This window comes from Anthonomus grandis, chromosome 18 (genome assembly GCF_022605725.1).
Source record: "Anthonomus grandis grandis chromosome 18, icAntGran1.3, whole genome shotgun sequence".
NCBI lineage: Eukaryota > Metazoa > Arthropoda > Insecta > Coleoptera > Curculionidae > Anthonomus > Anthonomus grandis.
Window position 1 is genome coordinate 7586548 of NC_065563.1, and position 20728 is coordinate 7607275.

At 33.7% G+C, this 20728-nt stretch overlaps 1 pseudogene; it reads left to right on the forward strand.

Annotated features, from left to right (window-relative positions):
* The first annotated feature begins 7622 nt into the window (after positions 1-7622).
* The window catches only part of LOC126747073 (uncharacterized), a 28883-nt pseudogene continuing 15777 nt past the window's right edge, over positions 7623-20728 (forward strand).

A 20728-nucleotide genomic window follows, 5' to 3' on the forward strand; every position in this document is an offset into this window, starting at 1 on the left:
GTTAGTCAAAGTGTTTTTAACAATTAAGAAATTTGTGTAAGTTTTTTTTTTCAAAGATTTAGCGTAAAGCGAGATAAAACTAAAAAAAGTGCCATTTCACTGTTTCTTGGCCCCCCCTCACAGTTCTCGGCCATTTTTGTATCGGTTCTCGGCCACCCCAAAACCTATTTTATTTAAATAATATTCTAGATTTTTCTACGTAGGGTTACACATTTTTAAAATAGTTTTTGTTAATAAATACTTACCCATCTTTAAATTAAAGAAAATCAGTGTAAAATTTTACTTTTAAACAAGTTTTATTAAAAATAAACAGTTTAATTTAAATAAAAGACTTTAAAGATAAATAATTCCTTTTTAACTAAAAACAAACAAAACAACTTATTCTTAAATATTGAAGGTAAAATGAGCAATTATATATTAGTCTCAACAAAACAGGATACTCTAGTATAATTATTCACATTAAAATGCAAAGTAATATAGTACGTTATAGATAAACTTATAATAAATATATGGAAAACTTAAAACCTAAATACTTCATTGCACGTGCATTATTAAGCGTCATCACATTCATCACACTTGTATTCTTTGCCTGCAGCAACACTATAGGGAACATTATAGAATTCCTTACATTTTTTGTGAAACCATTTTGCGCAATAGTCACAACCAATGGTTTTATGATCTTCTTCTTCCATGTCACTATTAAGAGTTTCTTTACACATATCACATGGTATCTTTTCTTTGGTTTTTGTTTGTTTTGTTTCTTCTAAATCCGGTTTTCTCTTATTTTGTTTCTTATTGTTTTTCTCAATTTTTGTTTCTTCCTTCCTTTCCTTTATTCTCCTTCTTTCTTCTTTTCTTTTTTCAATTTCAGCCTTTTTAAATTCTTTTTCCTGATCTTTTTTTTTTAAATATTCCCTCCGTTTGTCACTGCTAATTGCACTTGGTGCTCTTTCATTTTTCGATAGGTTTGTATTTTTGCTACGTTTAACTGGTTCAGGATATACTAGATGTTCGGAAAATGCACCATGCATTCTATCAATGTTTTCAGTACCTTGAACCGCAGTTTTTTCGTTTTTCTGGTTCTTCCCATCTTCTTTTGAAATTTTTCCTTCTGATTTATTTTGTTGGAAACTATTGTTTTCACCTTTATTTTCGTTGATATTTCTCTCCGACAGTATTCTTTTGTCTTTTTCCTCGTGGCACTGTTTTTCTTTAATCTTTGAACTACCTTTTTTGTTTATGTCAAGATTATTAGTATTATTTTCATTACCACATACGACGTTTGGGACATTTCCTACTTCAGTTTTAAAAATATCATCATTAAATGTTGTACCGCGTGTAGGAGCCGCTAAAATTTCAGAAATATCAATCAATGGAAGATCATCATCTTGATCATCTTTACCATTATTTAGAAAGGAGCTGGTCATAATATTTTAAATTTTTACTCTGTCAATATTCAAATTATTATCAACAAAAGATGAAAAATTTACCTGCTGATTTTCGGAAAATTCAGTCTCCATGTGAATTATCTCCACGTTTTCAGAAAAGTGTGTATCTTTATCAGGAATACTGAGATCTGAGTTGAGATCAAATATTAATTTGTCAGTATCAAGGTCGTTGTCTTGAATAATAATATCTGATTGATTTTTGTCATCAATGTTAAGAACACCTTTACTTACATCTATTAATAGTTCTAAACTGGCTTCTGATTTATTACTCTTATTTTGGTTATCTTTTTTCGAGGTTGAAGAACATCGTGGTTCAAGTAAGTTAATTTCGCTTAACACTACGTCCACATTTATACCGTAGGATGTTAAATTGTCTTTTATTTTATTAATAACTTTTTTGCAATAAGTTATGTCACGCTTCGTTATATTTTCGATTGATTTTCTTTTACTTTTATTTATCGCTACTGCTTTATCAGCCACACATTTGCTGTAATCTACGGCATCGGGATTTAATGGAAATAGTCCCGATTTTCTGAAACCATTTTTTACTCAAGTTTCGAATCTCTCTGGTTCAGAGAGTATCTCGTTAAACAGGCTACAAAAATTAATTTTGGTTACAGAGCAGTTCAGATTTTCTGGTTTTCTTTGCCAATTATGTACAGTTTTTTTTCCACTCCGATTTCATTGGCTTAAACACGCTAAGATCAGCCGGCTGGAGCATGTGCGTAGTGTTGGGAGGTAGAGCATATAGAATAATTTGGTTTGCGTCACACCATGTACTTATTGCCATATTAAGGTGGGATTTATGCCCATCCACAAATAGAATTACAGGCTTTGGAATTTCTTCTTTAATTAACCAATTGTTAAAATCGTTACATATAAATTCAAAAAAGACATCCGATGTCATCCACCCTTTTTCAGACTTTCCCAAAACCCATCCACTGGACATATTGTCAATGACAGACCTAGGTGGTCTTACATATGGGAATAGAACAAGTGGGGGGGCAAAATTTCCATTAGCGTTGAAAGTTATTAATACAGTAATGTTTTCTTTTTCGTTTCCTTGTTTAACAGTCAGCAAATTACGAAAACCTTTAGGACCCAAAACTTTCCCACTGGATGGACACAGTGCGAATCCCGACTCATCACCATTGAAAATCCTCGTTGGATCATTCATTATGTAAGACAAATTATTACTCTCTAAGTACTCCTTGAGGTTATGAAACCATTTTCTTACGGATTGTTCTGTAACTGCAGCTCTGGCTTTATTTATTCCCTCAGCTTCTCTGAGGGATATCTCGGGATTTCTTTTTGAGTACCACGTTTGTTTTGGTACACCTTTCTTAAATAAACACTTACCAGAATCAGTGTTAATTTTTGACACTGTATCAAAAAGCATCTGCTTCGTAATAGGGAAACCGCATTTTGCCAGATTAACAATCTAATTTTTAATTTTTTCTTCACCATCAACAGTTAATAGAGGAGGTGGTCCGGGCTTTCGCAGGACGCACACAGGCGAAAATCGGGGAAAAGCCGGCCATAAATAGTAGTAGTGCTGATATGAACCACAAACATATTTAATCATAAGAAAATGTTAAAACTAAGATAACACGTTCATTTTAAAAAAATTTTTAAATCCCCCTTGCCCCCCTTGGGTTCATTTATTGCATTACATAGGCGCTGCGTAAGTACGCATTTCCTTAAAAAAATTTCAGAATGTTATTATTTCAACAATTTTTCAGTTAAGAGTTTAAAATTCATAATACGGAAAATTTTTGAAATGAAATTCAAAATGTTGAGACTTTTGATAATATAAGTACCTGAGTTTAATAAAATTTCTTATTATAAATTACTAAATAAAGTTGTGATTTGTTTGTTTTTGTGCTATTTAATTTTATAAGTAACCTTTGCTTTGTGTGTAAAAATAAGCAATTAAAATACATGTTAAGAGTAATATATTTAAGTATGTAAAGTATATACTAGAGATATATAGAGCTTACTTAACAATAACTTTGTAATAATAGTAAAGCCTAACCTATCTTAATAATAATTAAAATCAATCAATATCTTCACTATCACTTTCATCAGCAGAAATTGTTGATTCATCAAAAAATGCCAAAACTTCCCAAGGGGACTGTTTAAGCTTTTTAGCAGATGATTTTTTCATATTGGAGATTAAAGGATCAGAAGATATTAAGAGATTACAAAATATATCTTCCATGTTTTGTTTTCTTGAAAACTTCCGTGCATGAAATTCTCTGAATCTTTTAATATCTTTATTTCTTGATTCCTGGGCTTCTTCGCCAAGTTGCCCAATTGGAACCAAAAAATATGATATTATATCAGAACTGTGCATTAAAATTTTATGCACGGAAGTTGGCATATTGTACCACGGACACAATTCTACAAATTTTCTGGCCGTATCATGACAGTAATCCTTAAAACTATCGATTTTAATATGAAAACCACTAGAAATTGTTAATAAAATTACTCTGAATCTAAATATCAAATCTTAATTAATGCCTATAATTTCCGAAGTTTTAGCAGCATTCTAAAAAAAACGGCGAGCAGTGTTGGCGTCATTAGTACTTCCAAAACCAGGTTTTGGTCGGTCAACCAATAGTCCTATTTCTTTAAAAAATAAGTCTTGGATTCGTTTTTTGGCATTTGCAAGTTTTTCTTTGTTTTCCTGGCCTCGCGCTTGCCATTGCTTAAATTCCATCTTATAAGATAGATGCAGCAAACACTCAAAAAAACGAATCCAAGCATGTAAAGATGACAAACCAAATTGAAATCTAGATTCGTCAGCAATTTTTTGTTTTAAACCCTTATCGATATTGTTAAAATCTTTGGATGTTAGATTACACAAATAGCATCTCTGAGTTGAAGTATTTTCAGTAACAGCATTACACAATTTGCCATCTATCATTGTAAAATATAAGATGTGTTTTAAAAATACATTGTTTCCTTGAATATCAAGCTTTGTTGGTTGCAAATCTGAAATTTGTTGGTCAAAATATTGCTTTTCTCTCACTGATAACCCTGTTGTTTCATGCCTAAACTGGACTCTAAGAGGTCTACAGAATCGTGTGGAGGAAGTTCTGGGATCTTCCCAGATTACAAACTTATCTTTTGATTTCGGATCACCGTTAATGAGCTGAATTGGTACCATTGATGTTAAAAAGATATTAGCATCTGAAATATTGGACTCAACTTGCAAACTGCTGTTTGTATTGACTCATCCCAGAACTCCCGTCACACCCCCATTTGCAAATTAAATTTAAATTATTATATTTTTCTTGGTTTAAAGAATTTAAAACTTCTTTTAGGGACTCAAATAACCTTAAAGATGTATGATCCAGCAAACTTTGAAGAGAGGTTTTCTGGGTAACACCTTTTTTTTGCGGCAGTTATTGACTCATAATTAGGATAAAGATTTGACCTGTGGCTTTTTGCCGAATTTCTTATAAGATTGTATTGAAATTTCGTCAATTTAGCCTCTACAAAAAGCGATAAGGCTTCGTCCGCTGAAAATGGTATTTCACATTCTTTTTCAAGAGATTTTTTATATTTTGATTCACGGGTTGGTGATGAGAATGCAACATTTTTTAACACATCTGCTTCATCCACTTTACCTTCGGACCTAAACTTCATTTGAGCAGCAAATGTTAGTTCTTCAGGGCTTCGATCTGCTCGCATCTGTTCAGTTCTTCTTCTTTTTGATCGGTCACTTAAATCTAAAAATCCAGTGAATGGCCTCCCTCTACTCGATAGAGTTGTATCCTGCATTTCGGCTGGTTGAGCTTCATTCATTGCAGAAGAAAATTCCAACTCAATATTTAACCAATCTCGATTTTTATTTTCAAATGCAGTTTTATTTCTTGATGCTGATGACCATTTTGTGTCATATTTCTCGATGAATTTATATATGACTTTTGAAGACTCTTCTGACAAGCGTTCAACTCGCATGGTAGAGGTCACTTTTTCTGCCAAATAATGGCACTGCTCCATTCTTTTCTTGGACTGACAAATTCCTAATCAACTGACAAGTTGGCTTCTTTTAAATCAAGCAGATTTTGTTGCTGTCCCCGAAATAATAAGTAATTTTGTTAATTATTTTTTCATAAGATTTTGCCATTTAAAATTGGTTGCCATATTGAATTTTAAACCCATATGGCAATTTTTTTATTTCTATATTAAATTTTCTATTAAATGATGTTTTATTTTATAAAAATTAATTTATTCTTCAAGTTACTAGCAGAAAATTATTTCTTGCGTTTTGGACCTATAATAGCATTTTATACGAATTTGGACCCGGACTACAAATCTTTAAAAATATTTTTTCATCAAGATCGCAAATTATCGCAGCAACTTAAGATTAGATCCTTCAAAGGACTTATTAAGCAATAATTTAAAACTAATTTAAATTCGGGAAATTACGCGAAATCATACTTTTAGTTTAACAGAAGATCAGAAATTTAATTTTTTTTTAATTAACTGTTAACTTTTCAAAAAATCAGTAATAAAAAAAAGTAAAGAAATATTTTTAATTAATATAATTTTTAATATTCTACTTACCACTAGCAATAGGCTCCATTGCTGCTTTACAAAATTTTCACCCACACTTTGCCGAAAAACTAAATTTAAATTACTACTTCTTACAGGCGCTTTTAAATCACAATGAAATAGTCTCTACGAACATCAACTTTCAACTAAAATATTTCTGCAAGTGACAAGACGAAAAACAAAAGGGTAATTGTTTATTATACCCAGGTAACTAGATAATTGAATTATACTCAGAATAGGCCTTAATTGGGAAGTTGGTATTTCCGATTTATGGCCGGCTTTTCCCCGAATTTCGCCTGTGTGGGACGTCTGGTACTCTCCCTTTTATCCTATCTTGGATGGTCGCCCTGGGAACACCAAATGTTCGACTTGCCTCCCTTATTGGCATTTTGTTTTCTCTAATTTCAAAAAGTGCATTTTTCAAATTCTCTTCACTGTACTTAAACAGTTTCCTTCGAACCTTCGATAAATTGGGTCGAATAACCTTGGTATTAGTGGTTCTTTTTTTCTTCGATCTAGCCACTGAAAAAAAAGTTAGAATCAAAACTTTTAGAATTGCGTTTAGGCCGAGAACCAAAATGACTTAACTCTACAATGATTTTAATTCTCGGCCCCCGCCATATTCACAATTGCCGAAAAATGCCAGATCTCGGCCCTTATCTTTCAGGATAATTTTATTATTAAAATAAACACCATCTTCAATTTAATTTGCAGGCCGCAATCTAATATCAGAAAAGAAGCATTGTTAATCTAAATGTAAAAACTAACAAAAACCTTATAACACTTATTTTTTACAGTTTTATTTAAAAATGAAAAATAATCTTTTAAACTAATTTTCGGCCCGTCTGGCCGAGAACTAAAAAAGTTAACTTTTTTAAAACCGGATCGCGGCCACTTAATATTTTAATTGTAAAATCATTTTAAGCTAAATTTTAGCAATAAATTTACACGTTTTAACCCTTCCCTTATAATCTAATGTATATTACATTCACCTAAAACAAAAAAATTGTAAGAGACTTACTATTTATTTGGTTCACAACACTAAGCAAAATTGCACTTTTCACACACGTGTGGTCTATTGCTTGGAAGGTCGACAACTAAATGATTTTTCGCACGCTTGTCATTTGCAATGTCATCTTAAGCCCCGGCGTTTTTGACAGAAAAAAGATGCGGGAAACGATTTTATCATTCAGAGTAGGCCAATAGCAATAAATTTCCTTAATATTTGGCTTTTAGTCACAAAAAGGCCGAGAACTAGTGATGGCCGGATAACCGGTGAACTGACCCTATATTTACCTATATCCAAAAGTTGATATTAACTGAGGTACAGGGTGTTAAACTTAAAACTTCCTTGAAAAAGTTTTTCCCCAATAACTTTAACAAAAGTTAACTTTTTTTCATAAAAATTTGTTGTTAGGAGTTTTTTAGGTCGAGAAATTCATTTTTTTAACAAATTGAGTGTGCAATGTAGGGAGCGCTGTCTGCGACATCTTTTTCTCTTTCATAAGGTCATAACTTTTTTGTGCTTAACTGTATTTAAGTTTTTATTGAAAATAATACTTTTTTCGTATTTTTTACCTAAAAAAGGTATACTAAGTCGAAGTCGCTCAGAGTTACCGTTTTGGAGATATTTGTATTTAAATTATTTAGTGCACCATGCACTCGACCCCGGCTGAATAATTAATATAATCGGGAAATAATTCGCTTTTTTAAAATAAGCTATGAGAAAGCAAATGAACTTTAGAGACGCAGTTGTTAGGAAACCGCCATGTTGTTGTTGTTTGTTGATTAGTTTAAAGTTGTCAGAAAATATTTAATTAGTGTTTTCTGTGATTTTGCATCCAGTTTACTGTTTTGTTGAATTTTTAAATTTTTCGTAAGTTGAGAAACAATGCCGAGGCACAATCTTTTTTCAAATGCCGAAATGAGGGATATGTTGTGTGTATATGCACAGGCAAATTTTAATGGACGCGAAGCCTATAGACGATATTCAGAACTCTATCCAAATCGAAGACAACCTGATTTCAAGATCTTCAAAAATCTTTACGATCGATTAGGAGAAACAGGTACATTTCGTCCTAAACGGAATTCCACAGGGCGCCCGAAGGTTATAACTCCAGAACAAGAAGAAGAAATTCTGGTCAGCGTGGCTGAAAATCCGGAAATAAGTGCAAGACATGCTGCTGCGGGGCAACTGGAGTAGCCAAGTCATCCACTTGTAAAATATTTCACGAAGAGGGTCTTTATCCGTATCATTTCACTCCTGTGCAAAGTTTATTAGAAAATGATTTTGCGCCCAGGATAGAATTTGCCCGTTTTTGCCGTGCCCAAATAAATGCCGACCCCATGTTTCTGAATAAGATACTATTTACTGATGAAGCAACGTTTACACGTAGAGGCATTTTCAATTTTAGAAATAAACACACATGGGCATTACAAAATCCACTTTCAGTACACGAACGTCATTTCCAACATGAATTCAAAATTATTGTATGGTGTGGTATAATCGATAATCATTTATTGGGCCCTTTCGAACTACCGCCCAATTTAAACGGGGAACTCTACCTTGGGTTCCTAGAAACATATTTACCAGATTTTCTCGATGATTTTTCGCTGGACATAAGGCAACATATGTATTTCATGCAAGACGGAGCGCCAGCACACCTCTCTAGAGCTGTCAGAGAGTACCTGAACAACCGTTTTCCTAATCGCTGGATAGGTCGTGGGAGCCAGAGGCCATGGCCGGCGCGAAGTCCCGATTTTAACCCGCTGGATTTTTATGTATGGGGCTATATGAAGTCGCTCGTTTACAAAGATATAGTGAATTCCAGAGAAGAACTATGGCAGAGAATTTTATATGCTGCACAAAAGCTACGAAACGAACAATTATTTTTTTAAATTAGGAGATCTTTCAGCAAAAGAACTGTTAAATGTATTGAAGTGAATGGTAGACATTTTGAACAGTTTTTGTCAAAAGCAGATCTATTTTCTTACTAAATCTCGTCACAGTTTCAAAATGGAAAAGTTATCAGTCGCATAGTTAAGTTTGTTTTCGTTAATGTTATTTTCTTTCAATAGATTTTCTAGTGTCATAGTCATTTTAAATAAAGTTAATTAAATGATAATCCAATTTTTGTTTGCATTATTCTCAATGACTTATACTAAAACATTATTTATGATGTAAAAAATGATTGGTAAAGAGTAACAAGACATTATTGCTTGCTTGAGCTGCTGTACTAAATAATTTGAAGGCAGATATCTCGAAAACGGCGACTCTGAGCGACCCGAAAGCAGTATACCTTTTTTACGTAAAAAATATGAAAAAAGTATTATTTTCAATAAAAACTTAAATACAGTTAAGCATAAAAAAGTTATGACCTTATGAAAGAGAAAAAGATGTCGGAGACAGCGCCCCCTACATTGTACACTCAATTTGTTAAAAAAATTAATTTCTCGACCTAAAAACCCCTAACTACAAACTTTTGTTAAAGTTATTGGGGAAAAACAAAAAAAAAGTTTTAAGTTTAACACCCTGTATCTCAGTTAATATCAACTTTTGGATATAGGTAGATATAGTTAAATCGTAATATTTTTACATCAGGAGTCTGTAGTTTTTCCATGTACCATTAATTAGCGGACACCCTGTACAATGCCGTTTAATGCCGTCAGGCACCATTTGCGTTAAAATGATATATTTTATTAAAATAACATAAATATTAATAAATATCTGACAAAGGTGAAGTATTTTGACAGTGGTTCTAGGTGTATTAATATGAATCATGTAAACATACGAAGCATACCGGGTGACACAGAAAAAAGGGAACACTTAAAAACTCTTTTAGTTTTCAAGATAAACAAATGAAATTTGGTATATCGATAGAATAGATATAAGAGCATCTTTTGACATATTGTATTGTTTTTTATCACTTCCGGTTTAACAGGAAATGACACTAACTTTCTTATTTCAAATGGGACACTCATGGGTATATTATTACGCATTTCGATAGAAAATGATATTCTGAAAACAATGATACTCTATTTGCTACTTTTTGTTTTATACTCATAGAAAAAAATATTTTTTTTTAAATTATAAAATAGGGTGCCGTGAATGCCTTGAAAGTTTTAGTTTTTAATCAACTTATCACGGAAAAATAGTTTTCATGGCATTTTATGACTTAAATCGTTTACACGCCTATTTAAAATGTCCAAACTATTAATTTTGGCATTTACTTTATTTTTTTTTATACCACTTTTGAAATGCGGTTTCTTTTTTCCAATAATTTGATACGATTATTTTTTAAATCGGTTGATAAATAAGCCTATAAGAACAAAAAACTAATTAACAAAAATGAACGAACAGGAAGCATTGTAATGACACGCCTGTTTATTTTTTTCAACTGACTTAACACATCATATTTTGTCAAATTTAATGTCTTATTACTATTTGAGAATAAAAGAACACATTTTTCAATGCAATTTTTTTTTCAGTAGGTATCTTAATACTACATATTTTATTTAACATTTACCTAACATAACATAGGTACACACAAGCGGTAAACAAACAGAAAAAATTTGAGGTTTATAATTTATTTTAATATAAACTTTTTACATGTAGGGGAAGCTGGCCTAAAATGACATACGCTTCTCTAATTTGAGACGTAGCAACGCTCTCCCGTAAATGACAAAATGTAATTGGTTTGCAGCTGTGACCTCAGTCGAGTCTACTCTGCGGGGCAGAATACACGTGTTTTTAAATACCGAAAAAAACTTTTTCCGAACCTGAAAACATTGTTCTGTGGTTTCCTAATTTCTCGATATCACTTGATGAGGTACAATAAGCCTAAGTACGGTTAGTCCAGGTAAAAAAATAGACTTTTTTCTTTATTTTGATGTGATTTAACCCCGGTTTTTTTTGTGTTTTTAATAAGTATTTGAGTTATATCATACACAGTGTTGACATACACAGTGTTGGTGTAAAACGACATAGGCATTAGGCTGAAACCTATACCTATGTTTTTATGATTTCAGATAATATGGTTGGAAAATATACGCGTAAATCGACGCGTCAAAATTGGGGTGAGGCAAGCATGAGCGAAGCTATTAAAGCAGTCCAAAACGGTGATCTGGGCTGGTTGGCGGCGCGGCGTCTAAAAGATATGGTGTACCGCAAGCAACCCTTAGACGAAAGGCACAGGATAAAAATAAAAGAATAAAAGGTTCTCAAAAAGGCTTGGGTCGTTATGGACCTACATTTTCTGCAGAACTTGAACGCGAGATATTAGTGCAACATATTAAGAAATTGGAAACATGCATGTTTGGCCTGAACACAACAGAGGTCAGGCAATTGGCATTTGAATTAGCTGAAAGGAAGAAGTTACCCCATAGACTTAACAGGATTAAGAAAAAGGCTGGCTGGGATTGGCTTGTGGGCTTTAGGGGGCGCAATTCTGACATTTCACTCAGAACACCGGAAGCCACTTTGCGCAGGGTTTCAATAAGCCGCAAGTTGAAAAATTTTTCAATTTATTGGAACATACAGTAGCGGAACATAATATAACCTTTGACCGTATCTACAATGTTGACGAGTCTGAGCTTTCTACAGTTCAACGTCCGCAAAAAATTTGTAGCGCGTAACTCGGTTCAAACCAATTTATTTCCAACCCGTGTGAGTCATACCTACTATCCAACCACAAAAAAAATTACTAAGTCCAGACAAGCAAATTTTGTTTTAAAAGATTCAGAGATTTGGTGGCCGCCAGCTTTTAGACAGTGGAGAAGGTAGTGGGAGAAATTTTAATAAGAGCGCCACTTGATTTAAATATTTTACACCAAACCCTGATATATTATGATGATAATATAAGCCCCCCTTAATCAAGAAAATAATGACCTATATTTATGCTTGTACCTAGATCCTAAAAGCTGAAAATAATTTGGGAATGGTCCACCAAAGGTCCACCAGATTGATATAATCATCCAAGAATTTACATAGTCACTTCCATTTATATAAAAAAATTAAATTCCACTGAGATATTTAAATTTAGATAATTATTCAAAATGTAATACTGTAGTAATTTTAAATAAATAAAAAAAATTGATAAAAGAATTGAAGAGTTACTTGCGGTATGCTTAAGGCGAGGAATTAGTAAAAAAAAAAAAACAAATCCGCACTGAACTACTGTTCAAGGGGAAAATCCAAAACGTGATCACGTGTTGTTTACAAGAAGTATATGTTTGGAGCCTAATTCACAATAACTCACTGGCCCTAAATACCTTTTACAAACTCTAGTCAAGTCACATTAATCTAAATAAAACTTTTAAATAGTAAGGTTCGAATTTGAAAGCCTATTAATGGTATGTTCGTGCAATAAAACCTATTAACCAACAACCAACACTATGACTAAATATGTTATTTGTAGCAAATAGCCGATCCATTACAAGGTGATCCAGGCTCAATGTCAAAATCAATTATGCCGATGCTCGACTCAAATGGAAACCCTCAGGTTAATATTAAAAGACTTAGCAAGAACCCCTTAACGTTTTTGTTTTACATAAAATAAAATAAACCCATAAAATTCAAATTAATAAATTAACCCCCAATCCTAAATCAAACCGTTCAATAAGAGAAAAATAAAATAAAATGTGCAAAAACTTGCATGTCCTCTAATCTCTTGTGTATTTTGGCTAAGTTAGCTTAACTCGACAGCTCTGGAACCAGTCAGCTACAGCCAGGGTAACGACCAGATGGGCAAGTCGATTTCAGGCAAGTTCCAATCCGAAATCGCAGAGCCACAGTACAATGCTCAGTCCAGGCTGTGTTAAGGCTCACTTTAGCCGGTTGCCAACAGTGTTGGGATGACCAGAGAATAGGAAGAGACCAGAGAATAGAGGAGAGAATGAAAAAAAGGAGAGGCCTCTAAAATAGAGGACAAAAAAAAATCAGTAAAATAAACACACAATCAATTCTATGGCAATTACCAACATGTTGCTACATACCTAAGGTGGTGAGCGAGGCCTAGAGTCTCGTTTTGTGGTTAGAAAATTTCAAAATCCCATAAATGGTGTGGGAGCAGCCGACCAAATCCAAAAATATCAGGTCAATCCGAGATCCTCTCAGCTACAACTTCCCACTAGATGTTCATCAAATTAAACCCCAAAACTTGGGAGGAATATTTTTCCATTCAACCGAATTACCGGCAAGATTAACTTAAATTTTCCTTAAAACCACAAAATGTCGACTGTTCTTCTGATAACGGGATGGCTACAGGCTGGACAAGGAACTGACAACTCACCAGACAGTGACAGGTGACACTAGCAGTGAACTTGTCACTCTCTCTCTTCGACACGATCTGACCCTGCCTCTTGGTGCAAACTACGTGGAGCCTCACTCTATCAAAATAGAAATTCCGCAATACCACAGCAAAATGATACTGCTCGGATACTAAAACATGGAAAACTAGCAAAATTTTCCCAACGGGCTACAAAATTCCAATTTTCCTCTTACGTCGCTCTGCCTGATTTATGACGCTCCGTCATCCGCCAAATGGAAACCAAACTTTAGTGGGAAACAGCAACGCTGCCAACCTCCACAACAACAAGTGTGTCAATAGTCATTACTGACAATCACAGTCATTGTCAATCGGCTAGTAGGGTTAGAAACCAGATGTCAAGGCACGTTTATTTACTAAAACTTAACCTGAAGAATTGAAGGGAAATATAGCAAGCAAAACTGGGGAGGCCAATTTCAAATCAATTAAGATACCTTGCCCAACATGATTCCGCTATAGAAGAAAGTATTTTTAAGTTTTCCTACACTAACGGATCACCATCTAAAAGGTCTTATTTACTCCACTCATAGCGCAATCTGTGGCACACTAGCACCCTCTAGAAGTCCCTCCATACCCCAGACATATACCGGCCTCATAGAAACTCTTGACAAACAAACCAAAGGTCAGAAGGTTCCCAACACCAGGTACATGAATAGGGACTAAGGAAACATAATACGACTAACTCCACAGAGGTGTGCTGACAGGATAGGGTAGGTAAATACATTCCTAAAAATAATCAAACCCCAAAAGCCTTTAAAAAAATAAATTGCATTACTATCAAACCCCAAATTCCATTTATAAAACTGTAAATTACACAACCCTTTCAAGCCGATACCAAAACCCATAAACTTTTGCCCGAATTTATATGAAATCCCATGTTACATGCTTAGGGCAAAATCTGCATGTAACATTTCATGGCCACAAAGGGAAGAAAGCAGGTTGGTGCCATTACAAGTGCAGAACGGGGCGCACACACTTCTGTAGTTTGTGCTATGAATCCAATAGGTAATTTTGTGCCACCGGCTCTGATTTTTTCTCGAAAAAAATGGAAGCCAGAGTTAATTGATGACGCACCAGCTGGGATATTGGGCTTGTGTTAAGAATCAGGCTGAATGACAGGTGACCTGTTTTGTAAGTGGCTGAAACATTTTATAAAGTTTACACATTCATCTCAAAATAACAAAACCCTCTTACTGCTTGATGGTCACGTTAGCCACAAACAATTGGAAGTTATTACTTTGGCTAAAGAAAATGGTGTCCTAATGATTTGCTTTCCTCCGCACTGCACACACCGATTACAACCCTTGGATGTGTCATTTTTTAGTCCTCTATCTGCCTATTATAATCAAGCGATTACAAAGTGGCTCAACAATAATCCAGGTCGCACTGTATCTCCTTTTCAAGTAGGAAAGCGATTTTCTGAAGCCTATGAACGCAGTGCAACTATGGAAAATGCCGTTGATGGGTTCAAAAAAACCGGAATCCATCCGTTCAACGCCAATGTTTTTCCCGACTGGATGTTCGCTGCGTCATTAACAACCGCCATCCCTGAACAAAATGATCCCGAATTACAAACACATCCCCTCCACCATCACAAGCCGACAGGGACAGACCTGGACCATCCCATATAACTCCAAATAAAGAAGAAGATAATATACTAGACAGTAGCCGGGTTTCCGTGGAAAGCATCATTCCAATACCCAAGGTATCAGCATCTTTTAAACGAAAAAATCGGAAAAGACAGGGAACGGTTGTGCTAACAGCTACACCTAACATGGAAGAAATCAAGGCGAAAGAAGAAGAGAGAGTTTAGTCTTGGAGCGACGTGCAAAACGTAACCAGGTTAAAGTCAAATTGTGGACCGATGATGAAGATGCTGCGTGTATCTATTGCAACAGCCTTTATTCCCAGTCGAAATCAGGCGAGCTTTGGCTGCGGTGTCAAAAATGTGAAAAGTGGAGTCACGCAGAATGCGCAGGGGTCTCCCGTCGCACTAAGTTTTTTACTTGCGAACTTTGTAACTGAATAGGCATTTGTTTTTTCGTAAGTGACCAAAGCATTATATTTTTGTATTTCATAATAAAGGTTTTTTCAATATTTCTACCTTTTTTATTTGCAACATTTTCTATAAAAAGGTATATGTGATTTTGCCCAAGTATAAGCCTACAATGACATACTGCACATTTTTTTTTAAATTTGGCATCAATATTTTAAAGTGAAAAAAATTAAAGCTTTGTGCGTTCCATGGGAACTGGCATAAACTAACGAACTCACTGAACTTGAAATGAATGGTCATCAATAAATATTCCTAAGTTTTGTGGAAGCTTTTGTTTAGGGTATGTCATTTTAGGCCAGTTTCCCCTATTGTTCGAAACAACCACCTTCTTATCTAGTGAAAGTACGTATGTGCGGGAATATAGCGTATGGCATATCAACTTTTTCTTCATTGGTAAACATTTCAAATATTAAAAAATATATTTAAATAACAAATAATAATTGCGCTTAACAAAATGTCATGTATTATGTCAATTAAAAAATAATTGAAGAACGCGTCAAAACGAAGAAAGAAATTCCTGTTAAACCGGAAGTGATGATAAACAATAGAATATGTCAAAAAATGCTCTTGAAACTATTCTATCGATATATCAAATTTCATTTATTTATCCGGAAAAGTAAAAAAGTTATTAAATGTTCCTTTTTTTCTGTGTCACCCGGTATATCAGAATTTCGATCAATTTCTAGTGTTTATGGAAGGAACAATGGTATCATTTGACATTATACAGGGTGATTGATGGTTGATGGTACCTTAGATATTTACGGAGAACGGAAAATAGAACTTTTTTGAAAATTTCGCATTATGGATGTTAGTTAGCGATGCGGCGTTGCCGCTTATACCAAAAAGTAGTAGCAACTTTGTTATTTTAAATGGAATACCCTATATATTATTTTATTTTCTGATCCACTATTACTTTATGATTGTTTTTGTATAAGGTGTTCCTATACCTATTTTTAGTGGTTTTCGAGAAATTAATTATTTTTTTTATTTTTTGACCAAAACATAGCTCTAAATTAATTTCTATTACTACGGCACGGGAACTCGCAGAAAATTGAAATTATGAGCGTAATTTACGGAAGTATTGTACACTAGTCTTCACTATAAAAATTTGTTCTACATTATACAGGGTTGGTTAAAATTAGTGATTTTACCGCTAGATACAAAAATTGTGATAAGTGCTTTTTTTTTAATGAAACACCCTCTATATTATAACATATTCTAAAAGGAAATTGAAATCTCTTTCTAATGAGGTATCATGTTCCTATATCTCAGTAGTTCAGTTTCTGAAATAAAAGCAAGTTTCTGCAAAAATCGGAATATTTTGACATTTGCTTTAGGTGGCCATGAAAGGTCATGACGCAACAATGCTATGCTATTGATGTTTTGGAAAAAAATAAAGAAAATAATTAATTTCTCGGAAACCACTAAAAATATGTATAGGAACACCTTATACTAAAACAATCATAAAGCGATAACGAATCAGAAAATAAAATAATATACAGGATATTACATTAAAAATAACAAACTTGCTACTAGTTTTTGGTATAAGCGGCAACGCTGCATCACTAAAAATATTTTTAATGGTTATATCACTAGCTAAAACCCACGATTCCAAATTTAAAAAAAAAATATATTTTCCGTTCTTCGTAAACGTCTACCATCAACCATCAATCACCCTGTATAGTGATGTCCGAGACACATAATGTTGTTGACATGTCACATTTCAATACACCAGGTTACATTGCCTTTTTCAATATTAATCTTCTGAACAGATGTAATGGGTGTATTATTTATGTCAAACACGAGCTATTCATTTTGTATTGGTAAAAAACAAATTACACATTAATAAAGTTACCGTACAAATAAACAGCAAAATTGTGGATATCTTGGGTGCATACAGATCTTTCGCTACAAGTAAAGAGGAATTTGTTGTAAATTTAGAATTAATATTACAAACAATAAGTTCAGACCCTAACCGTATATATGTGATTGTAGGGGATATAAATATAGACTTGTTGGAAACAGAGTCACCAACTACAAATGATTATCTGAACCTTATGCAGGAATATGATTTTGTAAGCAAAATAAACAAAGGAACAAGGGTAACTGAAAATTAGGTTTTTTAAATGACATTAGGCCTGTAATTCTGGAATCGGATCTGACGGATCACTACCTGATCCTAGTGAATATACAGTTGGATGAGAGGTTAATAGAATGTAACAAAAAAAGATAAATAAAACATGGCGTCAATGAAGGGTCTGCTGGACAAGTGGACCCACCGAAGATGGACTGAGTCCCCTGGTATGAGACAGGCCAAATCGCACATAGGTAGGCCCTCTGCCTGTCTCACCAAAAATCTACTACGCCTAAAAAGACGCGAAATTCGGCTAGTGACAGGTCTTTTAACCGGTACTTAAGAAGCCATCTCCATACTATCGGTATTGCGGACAACCCGGAATGCCGATGGTACTGTGAGGAGGATGAAACCGTTGACCATGTAGTCGGGGAGTGCCCAGCACTCACGCGCGCCAGGTTCAAATACTTGGGTAACACTTTCAGTGTACCGAGCGACTTTAAGTCCATCAGACCAGAGAGCCTTATCGGTTTCTCTAAGGCCGTTGGGCTCTGGTAACCCCCGGTGGGGCATGACGGGTCCATCAGGAGACCTATATGCACAATTGCCTTGGCAGCCCACTCTTTCGTCAATTCGTCAATTCAATAAATAAAACATAAAGTGCTAAATTATGAAAAATTGTCAACCATAATGTCTCGATTAACTGATGTAAATGTATTTACAAACAATTCTATTAATTTGATAAAAAGTATGATTCAGGAATATTCTGAGGTAAAATTTATATAAAATAGAAAACAAAGATTAAAACCTTAGTTCAGCAGAGTACATCAGATCTAAAAAAATGTGGAATGTCATAAAAGAGGTCACTGGTGGCCAAGAATGAAGAACAACAGTAAAATCTCTAATAAAAAGTGAAAACATAAAAATAACAGACTCTAAACAGATTGCCAACGAATTTAACTCTTATTTTACTTCAATAGGAAAAAAGCTTGCACAAAAAGTTACCTAACTCAACCTAACAATTCAATTTTTTTCTATGCAGTTCAAATAAAATATAATTATTTACTAAATTTTTCAGGCAATTTGGTCTAAATATTTAACCAGTAGAAGAAATTTTGCAACTATTTATTCCAACAATTTTTTCTGGGTATCTGGAAATCACTTTTAAATCCACGCCACTGGATCGGGTACCAAACCAAGAGAAAAAAAAAATAGATTCATATGGATGAACTTTGAATATTTACTTTATAAAAATCACTTTTAACTTATTTAATTAACTATTTAAACATGTATCTTTAGATATCCCAATGGCAAATGCTCCGTTGATACAATTTTTTTTAATATCATCGACGTTTTATAACCTTTTAAAGCCTTTAGGTACATTAAAACTTATATATTTAGATATTTAGACAAATAGTGTCAGATCCTGCTCGAAGGACCATAACGAAAAAAAGGTTTTTTTACTTAAGATGTTAACACCCTGTAGCTCAAAAGTTAAAGGAATTAGGATCAAGTTTAATTTAAACTTTTCTTCTTAAAATCACCTAAGGATCAACATGCTTAAGGATCAGCATCTTATTCTATAACACCCTGTATAGGAACGGTACCAACTGCCCACATTTTTTTTTTCAGTATCAAGTAGTTCCTACTTTTACAAGTAGTTTTTTTCTGAGTATCTGGAAATCACTTTTTAATCCACGCCACTGGATCGGGTACCAAACCAAGAGAAAAAAAATATAGATTCATATCGATGAACTTTGAATATTTACTTTATAAAAATCACTTTTAGCTTATTTAATTAACTATTTAAACATGTATCTTTAGATATCCCAATGGCAAATGCTCCGTTGATACAATTTTTTTTAATATCATCGACGTTTTATAACCTTTTAAAGCCTTTAAGTACATTAAAACTTATATATTTAGAAAAATATTGTCAGGTCCTGCTCGAAGGACCAAAAATAATTTTTTTCCGGACAAAATTGCAAACAGCTTTAGGTATTTTTTTTAATAATAAGCCAAAACAACGCGGTTATATCCTCACTGAGCGATATATTGGGGTAGGTTAACTTCATTAAGCTCTCATTCATTCATTCATATATAATCGTTATAAAAAAACATTGATCCAACAAATACTGATCTGGCCACCGCGAGATCTTATCTTGCGATAAGCGGATTGTTATTGCAAATAAAAAAAAATCCCTCTTGCGCATTTTTTTTCGTCTCGCTCTCTCGTATATTTACCGAAAATTATCTGCTATAGTTGTTTGAATTATAAAAATTATCGCCTATACAAATAAGAAACTAGAGTTTGATGCTGGCCTTGGTTTTTTTTTTGATAAAAATGCGATAGTATATACGCGTAGCAACAGTGAAAAAAATGCCTACTTTTGAATGCTCAAGATAAAAATTGCATGATGATCTTTCAGTTTCAAGGAGATTGAGAGGACAGTAGCGCAGATATGGCAACTTATTTTATGTTGAGTCTCTTATAAGAAGTGGAAATTTTAATAGTAAACATCAGAATTTAGTTTGTCTGAGCCTAACGTGGACAGGGTTGTCGGTCAGGGATGATCAGGGTGATTATAATAGATGTGGTAGTAGAAGATTGGGGGATCTTATAGTATGGTTACTTGTCACAGTAATAATATTTTTTTTTATTTTGATAGTTATTGAGACTTCAGAAGTGTGGAAGTAAGATCGTTCTTAGTTTCATATCCTTACCCAGATACAAATCCATCCAGTGAATATCCATTGGATATCAGCTTTTGGATAAAGGGACTATCCAATGGATATTCATGTAGGGACATCAAGTATCCACTGGAAATCAGAGACACATAATATTAGAAAAAATAAATAGCAGTTTAATATAAAAAAGTGCCAAATAAATTTGTGCTATTTTAAATCTTCTATATAGTTATTATAACATCAAAACAAACATAATTGGAATAAGAGAGTTTAATTTTAATAACTTGAATGCCTTTTTTTCTTTAGGCCATCATATGCTTATGTCATTGCAAGTTCTTCTGCCATTATTTCGGACATGCATCTTTTAATGAATACATGCTCATCTCGTCCTCAAATCATGGTTATTTAGTAAAAAGACAAAAGTACCCTATAAAAATTTGATACGGTAAGTAAAAAATCGTTTTTATTATACAGGGTGTCCCAGAAGTCGACGATCAACCTTAAGGAAGGGTAGGAGGAGGTCATTTAGAATCTAAATATCTATATATGTGGTTATCAAATTATTGATGGG